The 23,593-nt window shown below is 41.6% G+C and overlaps 1 non-coding gene and 1 pseudogene across 1 annotated transcript; both read left to right on the top strand.

The window, feature by feature from the left end:
• The first annotated feature begins 2,333 nt into the window (after positions 1–2,333).
• Positions 2,334–18,175, top strand: LOC143661246 (lactosylceramide 1,3-N-acetyl-beta-D-glucosaminyltransferase-like; annotated as a pseudogene).
• A 4,752-nt stretch (positions 18,176–22,927) lies between these two features.
• On the top strand, positions 22,928–22,998 carry TRNAK-UUU (transfer RNA lysine (anticodon UUU)). Its single transcript has one exon. It is a non-coding gene; the product is annotated as a tRNA-Lys (tRNA).
• Positions 22,999–23,593: the final 595 nt, after the last annotated feature.

Below are 23,593 nucleotides of genomic sequence, written 5' to 3'. Positions count from 1 at the left end.
CTGTGAGTTAAAATCAAAAGTTTGAAAGCTACTGGTATAGATAAACCCCCTACACGTACAAACACTTCCAACACATGTTTGCAATCACTGATGTGTGTGCTGGTTTATGTACCCCAGAAAAGCCATGTTTTAATCCTGATCCTGTCTTGTTTTAATTCTGATTTAATGTTCTGGGTGAAAAACTTTTGATTAGGTTATCCCATGGAGATGTGGCACACCCAATTGTAGGTGTGATCTTTTAATCGGATGGAGATGTGACTCCACCCATTCCAGGTGGGTCTTGATTAGTTTACTGGAGTCCCATAAAAGAGGAAACATTTTGGATAGAGCAGGCTGACTCAGATTTGAATACTTAAGGCACAGAGACATGGAAGTTTAGAGATGCTTGGAGCCCAGCAGACGAAGCCATGTGGCTTCCCATGAGATGTCAAGCAAGCCAGAAGCTGGAAAGAGACAAGGGAAGCCAAGAAATGAAAGCTAGCCCCATAGAAGCAAAGTGAGGAACCCCTACAGGAACAGAGGCTGAAAGCAACAGAGCCCAGGAGCAAGGGACCAGCAGCTGCCAGCCATGTGATTTCTCAGCTGACAGAAGTAGTCCAGACTCATTAGCCTTCCTTGAATTAAGGTATCTTTCCTTGGATAACTTAGTTTGGACATTTTTATGGGCTTAGAACTGTAAACTTGCAACTTATTAAACCACCTTACCATTTCTGGTATGTTGCATTCAGGAAGCTGGACAGACTGACACGATGTGCATATGCAGCTTTGCTCTTTACATGGAGGAGGGAAAAGAAACTTTGGTTGGAAGGTGGTGACATGAGGAAAGGGAGGAGATAAGTACCAGAAGCTGGCACACAGTTTTCTTGAGGCTTTTTAAAGAAGGCAAGTGTTTACACAACCCAGGGGGAAACGGCAGCACAGAGTTGGAGAGAGACGTCCTTCACTCAACCGCCTCCTTAAAGTCTTTCTCCTGTGGCACCTCAAATGCCTTACCCTTTCCTGACCTTGCTGCTGGGGTAGACAGGGTTGGGTGTGGTTCAGAGCTGTGGGAAGTAGACAGTAGTGTATTTCCCATCTCTCATTTCAGACTAGTGAGGCCTACCACTGGCAGTAACATTTGATAGAAATACATAAAATCAGCACATAGGAAAGCAGTCAACCCTTTACAAAGTCCTTTAATTATCTGCAAATCTACCAGCTAGGCCCAGTATTACCAGCCACTGTTCAGCAGATAGGCAAGGATTAAAAATGATGTCTGTGGTGGCTTGGAGCTTTGGATCCCAAAACACATATTCTTAAACTTAATCCATTCCTGTGGGTCTAAAGCCTCCTTCCTGTGTTAATAGGACTTTTTACCAGGTTACATCAGTGAAGATGTGACCCAATTTAAACCAGGATGAGTCTTAATCCTATTACTGGAGTCCTCTGTGAACATGATGAAATTCAGAGAGAGAGAGAGCAAGAGCACCACAGGACGAAGCTGGAAGTCAGCAGAACCCAGAGAGCCAGGAGAGGCAGCCCTGTGACCCAAAAAAGCCAAAAAGGCCAAGGACCAAGGATCACTGGCATCCAGTCCTAGAACACTTTGTCTTCTGGGAGAAGCTTCACCTTAGTGACACCTCAGTTTGGGACCTCTTCTAGCCTGAAAACCACGAGGCCGCAAATGTCTGTTGTTTAAGCCAACACATTGCACGGTATTTGTTTTTTCAGCCAGGAAACTAAAACAATGTCAAGGAAAAAAAAAATCACAAGAATATTTTCTTCAGCTCTGTGGTTTGCTGGTAATTTCTCAATAGCTGCATCCAGTGTTCAAAGGTAGATTTTGCTTTGAAATAGCAAAGCCTCAGAAGAAACAAATAAAATTAAATTAAAATCTACATCATTCAGGAAACAGCATTTGCTTTTGAAAGAGCTAAAAAAAAAAAAAAAAACTCCTTTTCTATGCAATTACTTTTTTTACCAGACGTATGAGTACACTCTGATCTTACTAGAGGAAATCTGAACCTCCAGCTCTCTTTGGTTGCTGTTAATAGTAACAGCTATCATTTATTTGGTATCTTTTTTTTAATAAATTTATCTAGTACCATACCTTCATTGTCTCTCAGCCTCCTAACAATCCTGTAAGGAAATTAATGTCACATCTGAAGAAGTTGAAGTTCAAGTAGGCTATGTGACATGCCCTACCATGACAGGTGGTAGAGGTAGAAAATACTTGTGGTGGCATTACATGGAGACCTCACATAGAGGCCTATTCACTTCCAAAGCCTCAACTATGTCAACCGAACCACTTTATCCACTCTGGAAGAGTCAGTGACCCTACAAATTTCGTTCCGATGGGTGTCTCCATGACAGATGACATTCATATAAAGGACGCACTCCCATGGGGCTCTGAAGATTTTGAAGAAACCCAGAAGCATTTGCAGGAAAGTAAAACAAGTGGTGCCAGGTGATAATACACAAAGTTTCAATAATTTCTGTTTTACTGTGCTTTTTCATGGTAGATCAGTAATAGTCATTTACTGCAGGCTGTAACTTAAATTTAATATGATGCAGTTTACGATTAATTTCAGGTTAAAAACCCAAATATGCATCCCAAAATGTGGAAGAACAAAAGTGACTGTGGTATAGGTATAACATTGAGCCCATGCTAATTCATCATTAATTTTCAAAGCAAATTATTTGTAAGCTTTTGTAACTTATTAATAGAAAGTAATAGAACAGATAGAAGGGAAGGTGGTTCTCTAGTGGATCTATAAGTAATATTACCATTTGGAAGATGAACAGGATTGAAAGCAGTAGTACAGACCTGCGTCCCACTGATGAACACTAGAAATATAATTAGTTCTTGTAAGAACTACTTCAAAGGTATGATTCATGTACAAGTCCATGGTACAGGCGGAAAATTGCTGTTGCATGCTGTGGGATATGTTCCAAAGGAAACCATCAGCACTGCCACAGCAACAGCAGAGGTAAATAATGGGGGGAGGGACAAGAGTTAAGCAGCAGTTTAGATTTCCTATTTGGTGAGGGTGTGTTTTTTGGTTATCTTTCTCTTGGGAACAATGAAATCATCTAAACTTGAGAGACTGATGGGCTGTGGACTTTGGGCACTATATGTGACGCCTGATGAATGCAGGTGGCTGAAGGATGCACTGATTGAGAAGTAGATTGGTGAACGATGGTGTGTACATATCAAATGTTGTGTTGCTACAAAAAGGAATGAAGTTGTGAGGCATGCAACAATGTGAATGAACGTGTGGGGCATTTGGTGAGGCAAAATAAGCCAGAAACGAAAGAATAATTGTGGTATGTGGTATTTTCCTTTTCAAAATGCTTATAAGAAACCAGGGGCCTAGGCTGTAAGCTCTTATGGCATACACATTTCGTCCTGAGTGGTAATTACTATTTCTGGATTTTGAGAGGTTGAAATATATATAACTTGGTGTTTAAAGATATACATGAAACCAATCAGGTCGGGATTAAAATAATTCAGAACACAGGCCTAAGGAAGACATTGTCTATATTTTAGAATCACACATACATGCTCTTTGAGACCAAAGAAAGAAAGGTTTATTTGGTCTGGAATCTAAATCTTCTGTAGCACATAATCTAACTCAACCTATCTGTATATTTCACTTGAACAACTGACACACAGGGAGCCCAGAATGAGAAAGAGGTCCTTTAATCCTGTATGGCTTAATGTAAGGCCTGGATACATCCTAGAGTATACTAAGCAGATAATCAAAAAGTATTGGCAAAGTCCCTTGAGGGTTGGGAGGAAGAATATGGAACTATTAAGCTTTACCATCAGGGAATCCCCTGATTCTGTGTTAAACTTTAGAGATACCCAAGTCAATAGGCCAAGCCCTTGATCTTGAGGCTTACTCTTGTGAAGCTTGTGTAGGTAATGGAGAAGCTTAGACTACCTATGGGCATGCCTAAGAGTTACTTCTGGAGACCTCTGTTGTCGCTCGGATGTGGCCTCTCTCTCTCTAAGCCCAATTCTGCAAGTGAGCCCTCCCCCCCTACGTGGGACATGACATCCAGGGGTGAAAGTCTCTCTGGCGGCATGGGAGATGACTCCCAGCGATGAATCCAGATCCGGCACGGTGAGATCAACAATTCCATCCTGACCAAAAGGGGGAAAAGAAGTATAACTAATAAAATATCAGTGGCAGAGACAGTTCAAATGGAGTCAAGAGGCTACTCTGGAGGTTGCTCTTATGCAAGCTTCAGGGAGACCTTGCTACCTATCACAACTTACCAAACCCTAAGTAGGACCATTCCAGCCAATCCTAAAGAACACCTAGGGCTATATATAAGCATCCTCAAGGGTTCCATACACTAGAGTAACTTTCCAGAAACCTACAACCTCCAGATGGGTCCCTGGACCAGATAAGTCCTGAAACCCAGAGGGCCCAGCCTCTCCAGAACATCAGATAGTTCCATCTCCCTATCCCATATTATTGACAGACCCTTCCAACATGAAAAAAGTTAGAACAGCCATATCCCAAATAACTCTAAAGAGAGGGATAAAAAGATCAAAGGTGATGGTGGAGTTATACAGAGAAGGTAGGTGTTAACAAATGAATATGAATGCTGAATCATTAAATTGATATCTCTTGTAGTCTCCAGTATTTTAGGGCAGTTCGAAGTGAAAACCTCAAATTGTGGAATTGCAATCCATGCCAAACTCTGATATATGTTCTACAACAAATTGTGGTGCTATGCTTTGAAATTTATTGCTTCAAAAAAGAAAAAAAAAGTTGATTGTGATGATTAAAAAATATATTTATTTCTTTTAGCCCCTAGAAGGAGCAGGTAGAAGGAAAAATCTGAGAGGCTGGTATGGTAGCCCATGACAAACTCTGGGATCTGTCCTGTAACTACTTCTTGAAGAGTGCTTTGAAATGCATTGCTTTTTTCTTTCTTTGCTTTATATATATATGTTATATTATACAATAAACAAGTGAAAGAAAAGAGGGAATTATTTTAAGGATTGAAGATCATCGCCGAGAACAGCAATAGAATTATGTAAAGATGTTCAGAAGACAGCTAGGAACCCAGGAAGCCAAGAAAGTCGGTGTAGAGCTATTCAGACAAGAATAACTTGTCCCAGGAACTCAGCTACTTCTGAGCAGTCTATCAAATTAAGCTCAGTTTATCAATGTGTATTCAAAAAGTATTGCTTCTGCTCTTGATAGCACAGGCAAGCTCACCCACCCTTCTAATGCAAGCACCTCCCTGGCATGAGTAGGTATACCAGCTCACTCCATTTAGCTGGCATTGGAGGGACAGAAGGGACAATTCCAAGGATCAGATTTAGAACTGAGGATGCTACATTTCCATTCCTGAAGTATGAGATAAAGGTCAATGGTCAGTTCACCTACTCAAGGATGGGGTCATTATTTGGAGGCATAAACAAAAACTAGATATGTGCAAGGATTTAAGAAATTAGTTCCTCATCCTAATTGCACAGTAGAATTTGTGAGGGAGATTTAATTTATACCAATGCCCAGGCACCACCATGGGAAATTGTGATTTAATTTGTCTTGGGTAGGACCCAGCATCAGTAGTTTTTAAATCTCCCCAGGTTCTTCAGCCAGAGTTGAAGAACTTTCATTTTAAATGAAGATAATCGAACGTGATTTAAATAGGAAGCCATTTGTTCTGGTGTGGAAAAGCAGTGGTACTGATGGTTGAAGTGACTGAGTGATGGAACGGGACTACAGAAAGGCCATCCTGTGGCCAGGCAAGGAGAACAGACACAAGGAAGTAATCATTTCATTGAGCACTTCTCTCAGGTTTCATAATGATACATGTGCATATTGGGAGAGTTAGTTCATGGAACTCTCAGCAGGTGCCTTGAGAAGGTTTCTAGACCATCACCGTTATGGATTAAGTCATGTCTACCACAAAAACATGTGCAAGTCCTAGCATCCATCCTATGGGTGGGAACTCATTAGTAAACAGGGTCTTTGAAGATACTTTTAGTTAAGAGGAGGCTAAGCTGAATCAGGATGGGCCATATAACTGGAGTCCTTATAAGCAGAGAAAATTAGAACACAATAGGAAACAGAAGGGGAGAGGTAGGCTATGGTTCTGGAGCAACTTGATATCCACATGTAAAAGAATAAAGATGGACCTCTTCCTCACATCAGCATGTTAACTCAAAGTGAGTCACAGATTTAAATATAAGAGCTAAAACTTAAATCCCTTAGAAGAAAATATAGTAGGAAATATTTGTGACCTTGGGGTAGGCAAAGCCTCCTTAGATATGACACCAAAAGCATGTGCAATAAGAATAAATAAATAAACTGGACTTCACCAAAATTAAAAACTTTTTACTTCAAAGGACACTATCATCAAAGGGAAAAGGAAACCCTCAGAGTGCGAGAGAATCTTTGTAAATCATATATCTGATAAAAGACTTGTATGTAGAATATATAAAGAACTCATAACTCAATTATAAAAAGATAGATAAGCCAATTAATAAGTATGCAGAGGGTCTGAATAGACATTTCTCCAAAGAAGATATACAAATGTCCAAGAAGCACGTGAAAAGATGCTCAACATCATTTGCACAAAGAAAAATCAAATCTAAGCCACAATGAGATACTACTTCACACCCACCAAGATGGCTATAATCCAAAAGACAAATAATGACAAGTGTTGAGGATATGGAGAAACTGAACCCCTTATCCCCTGCTAGTAGGAATGTAAAATGGTGTAGCTTCCTTGGAAAGGAATCTGGCCATGTCTCAAAAGATTAAAAATATGACCCAACAGTTTCACTCCTAGGTATATATTCAAGACAAAGAAAACATATGTCCACACAAAAACTTATAAATGAATGTTCTCAGCAGCTTTATTCACAATAGCTGAAAAGAGGACACAACCTAAATGTCCATCAATCAACATTTGTGAAACAAAATATGGCATCTCTATACAAGGGAATATTTTTGACAATATGGATGGTCCTTGAAAACATACCGAGCGAAAGGAGCCAATCACCAAAGGTCACGTATTTTATGATTCCATTTTTATGAAATGTCCGAAATAGGTAAATCTGTAGAGATGGAGAGTAGATTAATGGATGCCTAGGGCTGGGAAGTTGTGAGTAAATGGGGAGTGTGACTGCTAATGGACATGGGTTTTCTTTTGGGGTAACAAATTACTCTGAAGTTTACAATGATCATTGCACAACTCTGTGAATCTCTAAAAACCATTCAACTGGACATTTAAGTGGATAAATTTTATGGCATGTGCATCTAAATAAAGCTTTTATATATTTAAAAAGAGAGAGATTCAGAGATCTGTCAACAATGACAATAGAGTTTGTGGTTTCTTGTAGGTAGTTTTATGAGAAAATGTAACCATTATATACTTTTTTCTAAATCAAGCAACCTACATATTTTATAACCTCATTAACAAATATGAAATGTTAATACCTGATACAGTCATATACATGATTTCAATTATGTCGAAGCATCAGCTTTTCTGAGAACCCTTGTACATTATTCCCCAAACACCACCAACAGGGCTGTGTCAGTTTGAAGCTATTATGTACCCCAGAAAATCTATGTCCTTTAATCCACTTTCAATATTTCTGGCTGGGATCTTGTTTCCATGGAGATGAGACCCACCCAATTTCATGTGGTAACTTTTGATTAGATGGTTTCCATGGATATGTGTCTCCACCCATTCAAGGTGGGGTTGCTTCCCGGAGCCCGTCAAGAGGGAACCATTTTGGAAAAAGCTTTAGAACCAACAGAGTCCACACAGCCAGAGATCCAGAGATCACTGGAGATACAAAAAGAAAATGCCCCCAGGGAAGCAACTGAAGAAACTTGGAGAGAAAGCCAACAGATGTCACCATGTGTCTTTCCAGCTGAGAAAGAAATCCTGAATGTCATCAGCCTTCTTGAGCCAAGGTATCTTTCCCTGGATGCCTTAATTTGAACATTTTCATGACCATAGAACAGTAAACCTGCAACTTAATAAATTCCCCTTTTTAAAGCCATTCCATTTCTGGTATATTGTATTCCAGCAGCTTTTACAGAATAAACAGGATTATACTCATCCTCAATCCAGCTTATGCCTCCTTCCATTCTACTCATAATAGACTAGGCTGGAATCATCTATTTGCTTGTCTGTTTCCCTCCCAGGCAACAACCTTCATGAGGGGCCTCATTATCTCCCCACTGCCTGCTTCATAGTGTTGCTATCTAAATATTCATAGACTTTAACAGAGTTCAGAGGCCAAAAAGTCAAAGACAGCGAAAGAAATCATCAGAGTGAGTGCTGATCCCGGTAGAGAGGCTGTTTATTTGGGAAGGAACATCACGCAACCTTTATTAAGATGTCTGGTCCTATACCCTTTGTTCCCGCTTTTCTCAGGGTAAGGGTAGGGGGTAAGCATTAAAAAAAGTGCTAAGAATATTTTCCTCTTGTGCTGGTTTGAAACCATTATGTACCCCAGAAAAGCCATGTTTTAATCTTCATCCAATATTGTGGGGCTAGACTTATTGTTTAGGGTGGGAAACTCTGATTGGATTGTTTCCATGGAAATGTGACACACCCAGTTGTGTGAGTGATCTTTTGGTTAGATTACTTCCATGGAGATGTGAATACCCAATTGTGGGTGTGGCCTTTTGATTAGATGGAGATGTGACTCCACCCATTCAAGGTAGGTCTTGATTAGTTCACTGGAGTCCTTTAAAAGGGGAAACATTTTGGAGAAACTTCAGATGCAGACACCTAGAGAACAGTTGTTGCAGAGCTGACAGACATAGATGTTTGAAGCTGCTTATAGTGCTGACAGAGGGCAGATGCCCAGCAGACATCACCATGTGCCTTCCCTTGAGATGCTGAGCAAGCCAGAACCCAGAGTTGTGTCCCAGAGGAGCTAAGTGAAGGCCCACAGACATTTAGAGAGGAAACCACTGGCATCAGAAGCTGGAAGCAATGGAACCAGGAACAAGGACCTACAGATGCCAGCTACATGCCTTCCTTTGTGACAGACATCAGCTTTTCTTGAGTCAAGGTATCTTTTCCTGGATGCCTTAGTTTGGACACTCATGTGGTCTTATGTAAACTTGCAATTTAATAAATTTCCATTATAATAGCTGTTCCTTTCTAGCATATTGCATCCCAGCATCCTTAACAAACCAATATACCTCCTAATAAATAAATTCAGATAAACAAACTTGTTTCTGACCTCCAGACACCCAGAGTATCACAATATTAAGAAAACTCAGTCTGGAAAAAAAAAAAAAAGAAAGAAAGAAAATGAGATAAACTTGTTTGTAAATATTTGGTTCACCTTTCTAGGAGACATATCTTAAGTTATAAAAATGTACGGTATGTTTTATGGTTTTTGTCTTCCTTCATTGCTCTATAAAATCATAGTTTTATAGGTGTGAGACCTCTGTGCAAAATAAATGATAGATAAGCAGATGATAATTTTATTTCATGGTTGAGACAAAATGTGCTGGGCTTTATTACACCTAATCCCCCACTGAAAGAAAGAGTTTTCAAGTGCACAGTAGTTAATTCTCTTTGGCAGATAGGAGCTCTAAACATCTTTTCATCTGCCTTCTCTCCTTATTAAATTAGAAATTTTCAGCAATTACACACTTTTACTCCTCTTGTGGGGAACTTGTAAATAATTTTTTCTCCTTTTCCTATTTTTTCTGTTGCAGTTGCTACGTTACCTGGAGTGACCTCAGATACAATATTAATTATGTCTTATTCTAACCTGAGGTTTCTTTTCCCTTTTCACTTTTAATTTTTATTCCTTAGGGAAGCATAGGTCATTCGTTGAATATCTCTCCGACAGATAAATCCAAAGCAGTTCTGGTTTCATAGAATTTTGCTCACAGACAGGCAAACTTGGTTTATTGCTGGCCCTGTGACTCCATCTCTCTTCATTTTACATCTCAGTACATAGCCCTTAGTTTTCCATTGTGTTCCTGGTCTTTATGCTTTTGTGAACTGTCTCCTTTTCCTACAATGTCCTCGCTCTCTTGCCTGGTCTTCAAGCCACCTCCTCTCCTGCCCACTCAAGGTGACAAGCTCTCCAAACACTTTAAAACTTAGCTCAGACCTCACCTTACCTAAGAAACCTTCCTAGTTTGACACCAGGACAGAAATTTCTGGTTTCCTCCTCATGTCCTTGCTTCTTCCTCCCTAACAACACTCTGATTTTGTTAGCAGCCTCATGCATCAAAGTGGCTGGGCCTCTTCCGGGAGCCAGGGATTGATTCCTAACTGGGTTAAGTCAATGGCAATAGTTTTATTATCCTTGCCAGTGACTCTTTTAGAAACAATAAACGTGAAATTATGGCCACCTATACTTGAAGTCTGTAGGAGCTTCTAGAAAGGGATCTGTTTTAGTTTGCTAATGGTGCCGGAATATGATATACCAGAAATGGAATGGCTTATCTAAAGGGGATTTATCAAGTTCAAGTTCACAGTTCTAAGCCCTTATAAAATCCAAATTAAGGCATCCAGAGAAAGATACCTTGACTCCAGAGAAAGGCCAAATGGCATCAGCTGTGAAGGCACATGGCTGGCATCCGAGGGCCTTGCTCCCAGTTTGCGGCTTTGTGCTTCTGATGCCAGTGGCTTCCTCTCTAAGCATCTGTGGACCTTCACTTAGCTCCCCTGGGACACAACTCTGGGTTCTGGCTTGCTTAGCCTCTCATAAGAAGGCACATGGCAACGTCTGCTGGTCTCCTTTCCTGGCTTCTGGTTTCAAATGGCTCACACAGAATGTTTGGGTTCTTCTGGCATTTTCTTCTTCATCTCCAAAGGTCTGCATCTAGGCTTTCTCCATATTGGCTATCCAAGCCTATCTGTCAGCACTCCAAGCATCTCCAATATCTGCATCTTTGCCGGCTCTAAAGCCAATGGTGCTTTTCCAAGATGTCTCCCTTTTACAGGACTCTAGTAAGCTAATCAAGACCCACCTTGAATGGGCAGAGTCACATCTCCATCAAATCAAAAGATCACACCCACAATCGAGTGGGTCATCTCCATGGAAACAATCTAATCAAAGGTTCCCCCTAAATAACAGGTCTGGCCCTGGAAGACTGGATCAGGATTTAAAGAACATGGCCTTTCTGTGGTGCATAACAGTTTGGAACTTGCATAGGATCCAGAAAGTGGTGTTCTCTCTCCCAGCGTATGGATGCCACTGAGCTGGGGCAGTCACACTTTGATCATGAGGGGGCAAGCCTGAGGGCAAAGGCCAAGAGGCTGTGAATGGAAGGAGAGAAGCTTACAAGGAACTGGAACCCTTGAAGATAACACTGAGTCACTGACTCACCCGCCCTGGAACTGGCCTTTCTCCACACTCCTTAATAAGTAAGCTAAGAAATCCCCGTTATTGCTGAAGCAACTTTGAATTGGGCATTCTGTTACTTGCACCCACCCGTATCCCTCATTCATACTTCTTTTAGAACCCAATACAAGTTTCTATCATGCTGTTGTGTTTTAGTACCTTTACTGAGGCATAATCTACATACCATGTAGTTTACCCATTTAAAGATACAATTTAATGGTTTTTAGTAGATTCACTGAGTTGCACAACCATCACGTCTAATTTTAGAAAGCCGTCATCACCACACCCCCCAAAATAAACCTTGTATTCATGAAAGTCACTCCCCATCCCCTCAGCCCTACCCCACCAGCCTTAGGCAGCCCCTAATACACTTTCTATCTCTGAATTTGTCTGCTCTAGACATTTCATAGAAATGGAATCATACAATACAATATGTCTTTTGAGACTCGCTTCTTTCACTTAACATAATGTGTTGGAGGTTCATCCAAGTTGTAGCATGTATCAGTACTTCACATACCACATTTCACTTTTCCATTCATCTGGTGTTGGACATACGGGTTGTTTCCACATTTCGGCTTTTATGAATAATGCTACTATAAACATGTGTGTATAAGGCTTTGTGTAGACACATGCTTTTGTTTCTTTGGGTATATACCTAAGAGTGGAATTGCTGGGTCCTATGATAGCTCTATGTGCAATCATTTGAGGAAATGCCAGCTTAGGTTCCAAAGCGGCTGCACCATTTGACATTCCCCCCAGCAGTGTATTAAGACTCCAATTTCTTCACATCTTTGCCAATACTTGTTAATGTCTGTGTTTTCTATTTCAGCCATTCTGTGTGGCTGTGCGGTGGTGTCCCATTGTAATACTGACCTGCATTTTCCTGATGGCTGATAATATCCATCACCTTTTCTATTGTGCTGCTTTAAATATGCTTCTGTGCCAGTCCACAGCACCTACTACATGCCAGGTGTACAAGTACAAATACATAACGGACCTGAACCCGACCTATTTGTAATTTGGGGACATAATACTTATTTCATAGAGTTATGATAAGGACTGCTCCGAATTGGTTAAGTTGTATTTTACATTTGGGTCCCGGTGGAAGTCAGGTGTGATGCAATGGGAAAACAGGCCATAATGCCTGAGAGCAGATGGTTGGTTACTCACAGGTCCCAGAGAGTGAGGGATGCTTGAAGGGAAGCACCATCAGTTCTGGCGGCTCAAATGTTTCATTTTGTTCCAACAGGCGGAGTCTAAGTAGATTTCTCACAGCAATCCAAGATTGGCAAATTTAAAGCAAACACATGTGAAGGGGGACAAGGCCTGGGGGTCTGAGTGCAGTGGGGATAAGTACCATTTGGGACCAGCCGTGGTTATGCCTGAGGTGTGTGGGCATGGGCTGTAGGGGTAGTTTATGCCCAGAACTGGAGAGCTGCTTATGAACCAGGCCAAAGGTCAGTGTTGAGGCCAGTGACTTGGCAGAAGCGAGATGGATGCCAAGGAAGCACACAAAAACATTTGATCATTATAATAAGGACCAAATGATTGTTCAAGCTTGGACGTTAGAGTAAATCAGATGAGATTCTAATCCAGAATCTTTGCAACATTGCCTCTTTGATTCTAATCCAGATGGCCTCTTGCAATCTTTGTACCATTTGGACATTATTTCATGTTTCTCAGCCTTAGTTTCTTCATCTTCAGAAGCAGTAAAAGGTTGTTGTGGTGAGGATTGAGTGAGGATTAAGTTGAACGCAGTGCTTGGCTCGCATCACTGAAAGAATGCCAGCTGCTCCTGAAGGGTTGGCAGTCATTGTAATAGACTGCGTGGCAGCCCACCCTGAGCCCGGGACCACACCCAGCCATCCCTTCGCTGCTGTGAGCATCAGCTTCTAAGAGCTCATAGCTTTCCCCTTTCTCCAAACAACTGCCCTGGCAGCAGGAGCCCCTTCGTGGCCCCCCACCTCATAACGGGCAGCTCACAGCTGATGACGGACTGACCCTTCCTACAAAAGGCTTCAAGGCAGGCTCTAACTGCACGTGATTTACCATCCAGAGCCCTCCTGAGACCCCATCCTCACTGACTCTTTCCCCTGTCCTATCCTACTTCACTCCTGCAGGTTTTTCTGAGTGCATTTCTTCAAGGAATCACAAATCAAGTGCCCCCAAAACCCTGTCTCAGATTCTGACTCATGGGACCTGTGCTGGTTTGAAAGGATGTATGTCCCCTAGAAAAGCCATGTTTTAATCAAAATCCCATTTCATAAAGGTAGAATAATCCCTATTCAATACTGTATGTTTGAAACTATAAACAGATCATCTCCCTGGATGATGTGATTTAGTCAAGAGTGGTTGTTAAACTGGATTAGGTGACGACATGTCTCCACCCATTTGGGTGGGTCTTGATTGGTTTACTGGAGTACTATAAAAGAGGAAATGTATTGGAGAATAGGAGATTCAGAGAGAGCAGAGCAGAATGACATAGCCACGAGAAGTAGAGTCCACCAGCCAGTGATCTTTGGAGATGAAGAAGGAAAACGCCTCCCGGGGAGCTTCATGAAGCAGGAAGTCAGGAGAAGAAGCTAGCAGATGATACCGTGTTCGGCATGTGCCCTTCCAGCTGAGAGAGGAACCCTGACCATGTTCACCATGTGCCTTTCCAGATGAGAGAGAAACTCTGACTATGTTCGCCATATGCCCTTCCACTTGAGAGAGAAACCCTGAACTTCATCAGCCTTCGTGAACCAAGGTATCTTTCCCTGGATTCCTTTGATTGTACATTTCTATAGAATTGTTTTCATTGGGACATTTTCTCAGCTTTAGAACTGTAAACTAGCAATTTATTAAATTTCCTTTTCTAAATGCCATTCTGTTTCTGGTGTTTTGCATTCCGGCAGCTAGCAAACTAGAACAGGACCCAACCTAAGGCAGTGTCCCTACCCACTGCCCCCTGGACCCCTCCTCCAGCACCCCAACTTCCCTTTACCATCACTGCCTCTCCCCTTCTCCAGTCCACGGGGGCCCTCGCCCACCTTCTATTGCAAAGAGAAGGGAAGAGGCAAATTAGGAAAGTGTGAAGGACACAAATATATATATACATATATATGTATATATATATATATTTTTTTTTTAAAGGCAGGAAGAGTGGAGGGAAAAAGCAAAGCCTGAAGAGTTGAGCAAGTGAAAGGAAGAGGAGAAATGGAGCCTTACAGCGGTCTCATGAGAACAAAATAAAATTTATCAGCAGAAAACACATCTATGACTATGGTGTGACAGGAAAAAGCCTTCTTTACAATCCTCTGACAAACCCATTTCTAAGGCTGTATCGTAAAAATGGATCTTTGTTTTTAGAGGTTAGCTGATGCATGTGAGGATGAGAAGAGACAGTGCAGCAGTTAAATTACTCAGTATAGAACAGGAAAGCAGGGCAGCAGGGACAGAGAGGAAGTGCCTGGGGAATGGAAAGGGAGGGGAAAGGGAAAAAAGATGTGCTTGCTGACTGATGGGATTAAAGGGGAGATGCTTAAAGGCCATTTTGATTTTAATGAAGTTTCATCTAACGGTGTTCAATGCGGACCTGCCTTCCAGCGTCCACCAAGAAAACTTTAATAAGTATTTCTTTCAAACTAATGTGCTGCAGGGGAAGTTATCTATATTTGGACCCTGGGTCCTGATTCATAAGCAGACGTAGGGACCCGAAAAGGGACTGCTCCAAAGGAAGCAGTCTCCTTGTGCTATAGTGATAATATAACCTTTCCTGCTTATAAAAGGAAATTCTGCGGAAGAAGAAAAAAAAAAAGAAAAAGCTGGGAGCTTATGCATATGAATTTTTTAACAGAGATTATTCATTAAAATAGAGCCAATGAGAGAGGAGGATGAAGACAAAAGAGTCACAGGGCAATGCAGTAAAGTCCCCAAAGACAAATTCTTGCATATGGCACCGTGTTGCCCTAGGAAACCTGAACATTTCCCATGAAGAAAGGCTCGACTACTTCTATTTCTGGGATAGTTAGTGATTTTAGTGACTGTTAATTTATTTTAATTTATGTTGGTTTCAAAATGATTTCTAAAGTCCCATTGTGGACTAAAAGAGGCATTTGATGAGCCCCTTAGTCCTTAGTTGAGCTCAGCAGCTCCAGGAAGAGAGGAGAAGGGAGTTGGATGGCTAGTCTGTCCCTCTCATAACGCTTTCCTGCTGCCCCATATCATGTCTTATGCTTATAGTTTTGTGGCAAACTGCATCACTCATCTAGCCCTGGTTTCAAGGAGGTATGAGAAGATAAGTTTTATAGCCATCCAGCCTCTTTGGGGGAGAAATGCAAGGTAGCAGCAGGTTGTGAATGGCTTTGAGGTAGCCAGTTCATTCTATCAGCCAGAGAGTGACAAAATACATCTTCAAGAAAATGAATAAATGCCCAGTTGACTTAACCAAGCAGAGAACCCAAAAACCAAGGGACCCTTCAGAATTCCCTGCACAGAATGCGGAAGTCTCAGAACTAGGAGAAACCAAGCATTATCCAAGGTGGAAACATTGGAAAAAAAATTTTTTTTTTTTTAAAAAAAAGGGGGGGGTGTTGAAAATACACATAGGGAGCAGTAAGACCCCAACATCCTCCTAAACCACCCCACACACACACAGGAAAGAGTTTAGTGTCTGAGATATTTTCTGAGGGCAGAGCATGGAGACACAGCAAGGCTACATTCTGAAGAAAGGGCCCTCGTCCCTCTCCTCCCATCCTGTCTCTATAACAGGAGACTGAAGGAGTCTTCCCTGTGTGAACTAAAGAGTCCCAAAGAAAAGACTTGTGGACACTGACGTCTGAAGAACTCCCAATGAAAAATCCAGCTTGCTGCCAAAGCACCACCATGAGGAGTTTCAAGTCCACCTTAGTGGCTCACTCCAACATCTGAGTGGGAACCCAAAGACCACCAGGCATCTGAGAAAAGTCTGCAAGCTAAAAGAGAGAGGGAGAATTGAAAATTGAACACATATACCCCATCCTGATCAAGATGGCAGGGTGAGAAACTTCAAGACTCCACTCCTCCAGAGAAGCATTGAAAAACCAGCAAGAACTGGCAGAAACACCTTTCTCAAAGCTCTGGAAAACAATTTGAAAATTGTAATAACAGGAAAACTGCTGAATCAAGAAATAGGTATCTGTGACACACTTGTTGGGCCAGGAGTTGGTGTCACCCAACTAAGCAGTGGCACGTTGTACCTTGCCATGCTGTGCTGGCTGTTTCCCTGTGGAACTCTGAGTCTTGGCTCAACTAGATGGTAGATGCTTTGAGGTCTCATCTAACATTCACAAAAAAAGGAGTACATGGAAGAGCTACACAAGGCCAAGGTGGGAAAACTTTGATCTGCCAGTGCCCTCGTTCTACGGTGCATTCATCCTTTTGCACTTACAGAAAAAAAAATGGTATTAAAAGGAAATATTTTATGAAATAAGAAGTCCCTGTTTAAAATTTTAATGCTCGATATGTATTAAGATGGACAACTGTTCTGAAAAATATGAAGTTCTCTGGTCTCAAAGAAGCAAGCACCTGTTTAAAAGTGATCCTAAATAAAAACAGACCTGAAAAGACAACCAAAAGTTTTTCAGTGGCAGAAGAGTGAAAAAAATGGCAGTTTGTTCAGTTTTTTGCTACTTGTTTTAAACTAAGCCTATTGGGGGTGGGGGGGATGAATGATAGTCAAATTGTGAACCATATGAAGTCCTACCCTTACAGATACCTCGTAAACAGCTATGACTTTGTGAGTCATAGCCTGACTCTTAAGCACAGCCCACATGGGGCTGCCAGCTACCAGTACTTGATTAAACCACAAGGGGACGCCAAGCCCAAGAGCCCTCCTTTTACTGGTTATAACGAGTGCCCCTGAAACCTGTGGCCACGGTGCTGCAACTAGAAAAACAAGGGGCAATGAGAAGTGTGTTCCGTCTCAACTTAATGCCAACGTCAAAACTCCATTTGCCTTAGAAACTCCTTCTAAGCCATTGAAGCGAGAAGAACTGCAAGGAACACTGGATTGGGAAAAGCAAGTGTGCAATGGTATAATTCAGCAAGACTTTGATGATTCTTTCCACAGTCTTACAGTTCATAAACTTCTGCAGTTTACTTGGGCAGATACATTTTGTCCACACACCGGAGTCCTTATGATGGCGGACTATGACATGTTTATTCACATGCCAAATCGTACTGATACCGTCAAATTCTGGAACAAACAGGTGTTCAGGATTTGGGGGTTGGTCGTGCTTACCGTGGCGCCCTTCCCTTCGAGACAAAAGCAGCCAATGCTGTGTCTTCTGTGACATGCCCCTGCAGCCCGCTTACCCTGACACACCTGGGGCCACCGGCGTGGTCTCCGGTGACGTGGCCTCCAAGCTCCGCGATGCGTCACAGATGCTCAGCTCCAGTCTCTGCACGGACAATGTGTTCGTGGCCTCGGCACAGATAAAGTGGGGTTGTGCCACAGCACCATGGGTTTTTCTGGGGGAGGTAAGACTCCTCGCCATCCTTGCATCGATGAGAAGAGGATGACATCGCATGGACACGCACACAATCTTCAAGACCACTGGGAAGAAGCCACAAATGTTAAAGCAAAAACTATTTCAAAAGGGTTTTTTGAGAGTGCACGAGTGGTGCAGCGGTAGAATGCTCACCTTCCATGCGGGAGACCCGGGTTTGTTTCCGGACCATGCAACACCCCCTCCCTCCCCCAAAAAAAAGCTTTTTGGTCAAATTTACTGTAGGTTAATTTAAGTAGTTCTCTTTTGCAGAGTGACCTATGTGGACACTTATCCGTGCAGGGCTGCGTTTGCCTAGTAGTACTTGAATGTTGTCTGTTTTCACTGTCACTGAGCCAAACCTGGGAGAAAACCTCTAAGTGTTTATCTACACCTTAAGAGAAATGAACATGAAAGACGAAGATGTACTTTGAGAGCCCAGTCTATCAGAATGTTTCTTTGGTTTTGGAAGCTATTCAATATAACTTATCTACTTCACTGCCTAAATTCATTTCGAGGACATTATATTTAGGAAAGGTTTATATTATTAAGTAAAATAATAATAAAGGAGGGAAAAGGAATAGTGAATACACTCAGAGATTAGAGAAGATAATGCATCCATGAAATGAGATAAACAGAGCTATGAAAAATAGACAAAACCCAAAGGATAGTAGGACAGGACATGGCCGGGTATACCAGCCAAGGAATCCCAAGGATTGCTGGCAGCCAGCTCTAGAAACTACAGATTTGAGGAGCAAAGCAAGCCTATGAGTTCTTGATTTTGGACTTCTCACTGCAAGCCATGAGTCAATAAATTCCTGTTGTTTAGGCCCACTAATATAAAATTTTTTAAAAAAAGAACATTCTAAAGACTGAGTAATCTTATAATAAAGAAAACTGTTTATATTTATTTAACCTGCTTCCCAAATCACCTGGACCACATGCTCTCCTCACCACTTTTCTTTTTTCATTAAACCCATTCACATCTCTCTGAACTCCTGACCTGTGCAAAACATTTCAAAGAAATATTGTCCTCAGATAATTTCTAGGGAAGAACGTTCTAAAACTCCTCATTAAATAAGACTCCACAGCAATTCCCATAGAATGGCACTTGGGTCAAACAGGATGGATTCAAGAAATACTTAACTCACTTACTTTTATGATTTCTGTCTTCAGTGCTTTCAAATTATTTCATAAGAATGCATTTAATATTAGGTTTTGAATGTCATTTCAGAAATCAGATTCCTGAAAAATGAATGACCATTTCAAAGCACAGCTTGGATCTACAGAATTGTTTTATCTAGAACTTTTTCATGTGGCATAAGCCCCATAACAGATAAACGTCTTCTTATCTTAAAATGAATAAGCACACACACACACACAGGGGCACTGCCAATGTGCCATTCAGTGTCCTAACAAAGAACAGAAGCAACTCCGACCTTCCTAAGTAAAATGGCAAATCTTCTCCTTTTGATAAAAAATAAATCTGGGAAAGGAAAATGTAGCGTGTTATTTCATACCTGTAAACTAATTTTCTTATGAATTTATGAACAGAGCTAGTGAGAGCCTTTATCTATCAATGCCATGGCCTGAAGAGCACTTACAGAAGCCGAGAAGACAGGACCTGATTAAAATGCAGTTGATAGGAGGTGTCCGTTATACATCATCCATTGCCGAGAGGAGCTCACACTTTAATGCCCTGCAAACTGAGGGAGCAGATGCTGCCATCGGCTCAAGAGAGGCATCAAGGAAACATAAATGTAAAATAGCAGTTATTCAAGAATGTTCAGGGGCCTGGCAGAAGCAAAGGGAGAATGGGTCTTCAAAGTGCATCCACCAGGATAAGGCACCAGAGAGAAATCAGAATTGACACCAGTCATCAGGTGTGGGAGAAGCTGGAGACCTTGTCATATTTAGCAACAGCTCTGGGTAGATCTTTCCCTTGTGGAAAGTATTTATTGGTCAACATGCAGTCATCATCCTTGAGTCTTCTAATTAGGGTTATATGAAAAATCAAACCTGCAAGAATTTACATTTGGTGGAGGCTTGTCTTCCGATATCATCACCATGGCCAAGGGGAAAAAAAAAAAGGTATCCCCATCTATACCAATCCAAAAATTGGCCACAGACTAAAGCCACTAATCCATGACCATTGTTGAGTAGCTACTGCAGAGAAGAATAAGAAACCAAGTGTCCCTCCAGGCCACAGGTGTCCTGGTTATTAAAACAAAATATAAATAGTTTCCACTTCATTACAGGCTAGTCATCTCATCTTTTTGTCTTCTTCAGACCCACATACACACAACTGGTTTGAAAATGATATTTTCTCAAAATTCTGTTTTTCAAGTTTTTTGTTTTTTGTTTTTAATAAGGTATATCCAGTCCTCAGGAGAGATTAGAATAAACCAACCTGGCAAGCCATCAAGTAGATGAAAACATGTTGAGCAGAAAAGAACATTGTTAGATATTAGTGATTACAGTCTAGAAACCAAAGAGTAAGAAAGTTGAAAGCAAGAAACCAAGCTTTTATCCTTTGAGTTAGTTGCATTTCACTTCCTATACCAGTATGCCATGTGGGCCCCCAGTCTCTTACCTGCTCCCATACCAGGATGCCCCAAGGAATGGGCCAATGAGAAACACTGCTGTCACAATTCACTCCTACGGCTGGCTGAGGGTTCCAGCAAAGGGAATTCCATGATCACCCAGGACCACAAAGCTCCTTTGTCCAAGGCCCATTGCCATAAACACACATTTAGGGTTAGAATATATTGTACTTGGCTTTCTAAGGAGATGGCAGACTAATTGGTGGTGTTATTTTTTAATTGAACTTTCTTAAAGTGAGTTATATTTTTATTCATCAGGAATAGGAAACAATCTTTTGTGCATATTAAAAGTCTATTAAATGCCAGCATGCACTTCCCCAAACAACGAAACAAAACAAACAAAAAAAATTCAACAAATTGGTACTGCAATAATGGGATAGTCACATGAAAACAGGAATGAATGTGACTTCACCATACAGCGTGCAAAAAAAAGTCTATTACATGTTATAATGTTCAAATGAATTGGTCCTTTTTCAGACAATTGGTCCAGTTTGTTGTAGCATACACTCAGATTTCTACTCCACGCAGTGAAAACACACGCACTCTAAAACTGGAGCCTCAAATGAGGAGAAACTAGAAATTATGCCCGCTGTTCTGGGTCCCAGGTTACCGAGGAGCAGATTGCTGGTGCAGGGAACTGTCACTCAAATGGTGGGTTCTTCTGGTGATGCGGGTATAAGGCAGGGAGGCAGCCACAGTCCTGTGCCATGGAGGGGTGGGGAGCTTGGTAGAGGTCATCCCCAGTGAAGATCCCCTGTATGCAGCACTGAGAAGGAGGGTTGACCACTTTGCTGAAAGATCCCAAGATTCCTGGGTAAGAAATCACTGGATCCCCACCCAACCCTGGGTGGATGAGGAGGGCTTGGACAGTAGCACACTGGCCAGAAAAGTTGCCAAGGGCCACAAAGAGGAATAACATGGGGAGTGGGAGACTGGACTGATGGTCCAGGTGGAAATGAAAAGCAAAGGGTGGGAGGGGGACAGCTGAGCCTGGTGCAGAATGGGGCAAATCTGGAAGCTCTGATGGGAAATACAGCTGAGTGTGTAAGAGTACCTGTGGTAGTTAGATTCAGTTGTCCACTTGGCCAGGTGTAGGCACCTAGTTCTGTTGCTGTGGACATGAGCCAATGGTACATGAACCTCATCTGTTGCTCATTACATCTTCCGTAGGTTAGGAGGCATGCCTGCTGCAATGAATGACGTTTGATTTAATTGGCTGGTGCTTAAATGAGAGAGCTCAATGCAGCACAGCCCAAGCAGCTCAGCATACCTCATCTCAGCACTCGCAGCTCAGCCCAGGCCTTTGGAGATGCAGAAAGAAATCACCCCGGGGAAAGTTGTTGGAACCCAGAGGCCTGGAGAGGCCAGCAGAGATCGCCCTGTGCCTTCCCATGGAGGAAAGAACTTCAGATGAAAGTTAGCTGTCTTTCCTCTGAAGAACTAATGAAATAAATCCCCTCTTATTAAAAGCCGATCCATCTCTGGTATGTTGCATTCCGGCAGCTAGCAAACTAGAACAGTACCCTTGGAAAATGAGCTCAGGGCACCACAGTGTTTTTGGCAAGGGCCTGAGCCAGGAAGCGCTTCACTGAAGGGCTGGACAAGAAGCCATCAGGCTAAGAGTCAGCAGCAGAATGAGCCACAGCATCTGATGCAAAAGTCATCTAATAGTCAATCTGACCGCTGTGCAGGAGAACTGAAATTCTGAGCCATGGGTCTCTGGGAAGGGGGGTGGAAACCCAATGGGAGGTATTTGATTTCTTGCCAAATAAAGCAGGTAAGGATAAAAAGTATCAAGTGGCTATTTTCCCACCACACTGATGCAACAGATCATATTAATTTCAGAAAGAAGATAGCTGGAGGTATTTGAATTGATAAATGTATATCTAACAACCGTTCATTTAAATGAGGCTGTTAATCATTTTTGAATGGCAAACACTGGCTGTCACACCCAACCCCCATCCATATAAGAGAGAAGAAAAGGCCATTGATTTGAGAAAACCATCTTGTAAGTACTTCTCCTTTTTATTAATACAGGAATGTCAATTACAACGTTATCACTAGCACCAAAAAAAAAAAATAACAGGTAAGAAAAACAATCGGAATTACATGTTTCTCTTTGAAGGTTATTTTCACAGAACATGGCATCATTTTTTAAATTCTTTGGAACCTTACAAGTTCCCTTTGTTTAAACTTTGCTTTTAAGGGCAGATTTGTATTAGAAGAAAACACAAGTTAGCAACAGTTAAGAAAATCCTAAGAAATCTCTTTCTTGCACAGAAAAGCAAGACTGAGAGGCTAATGAATGTTTCCAGTGCTTTATCAAATTAGATTACTTGAATGCTTTGGAAGACACAGAGAGCTCTCTTTCCCCCAAAAGTTGCAGCAGGGAGGGGCTGTCGTTCTCTCCTCTTCCGGAGCCTCCTACATTAAATAAAAGACTTGCACAAAAAAAAAAAAAAAAAAGTGCACGGGTGGTTCAGTGGTAGAATGTCCGCCTTTTATGCAGGAGTCCCAGGTTCAATTCCTGGACCATGCATCCAAACAAAAAAGATTTGCACATGCATAAAGACCAGTCTCTGAAATTTCACTGACAAAACTGTATACAGAAAGCAGCCTGTAGAGATCAATTTTCCTGGAAGAAATGGGGTGAGAAATGAATAGGGTCTTACTTAGTAAGAGTGGAATAAAGTGTATATAGCATTAATCTTCCATTTCACTAGCTTGGGAATTGTAAGATTACTTTGGGTGACATAAATTTGATAACCCATTAAAATATGTATGCATGGCCTCTAAGCATTTTGATTGTCATGGACAAAGAGAGATGGAGACTCCTCTCCTAGGATTTTGTTTCATTGGGTTCTATCCAACTTTTTTGCTTTTGTATGAAAGGAAAGATTGTAAGAGAAAGTTTTGTATGTAATTTCCCTTTATTAGCTCTCTGCATGTTTCAACAACTTATTTAAGCTCTGTGCATTGCAGGCTCATCCATAAGGATGAGAAAATGTCTTAGCACAAATGAGCTTAAGAAAGAATATTATTACTAAGGAGAAAACTTATGCCTCAATTCCTTGCTAAAGTAGTTTCCAGAACGTGTAGCTCAGCCTCAGGACATCTTTACATAACCAGCAGAG

The sequence above is a fragment of the Tamandua tetradactyla genome, chromosome 17 (assembly GCF_023851605.1).
Source record: "Tamandua tetradactyla isolate mTamTet1 chromosome 17, mTamTet1.pri, whole genome shotgun sequence".
Classification (NCBI taxonomy): domain Eukaryota; kingdom Metazoa; phylum Chordata; class Mammalia; order Pilosa; family Myrmecophagidae; genus Tamandua; species Tamandua tetradactyla.
This window is presented reverse-complemented; position numbering and strand designations above follow the sequence as displayed.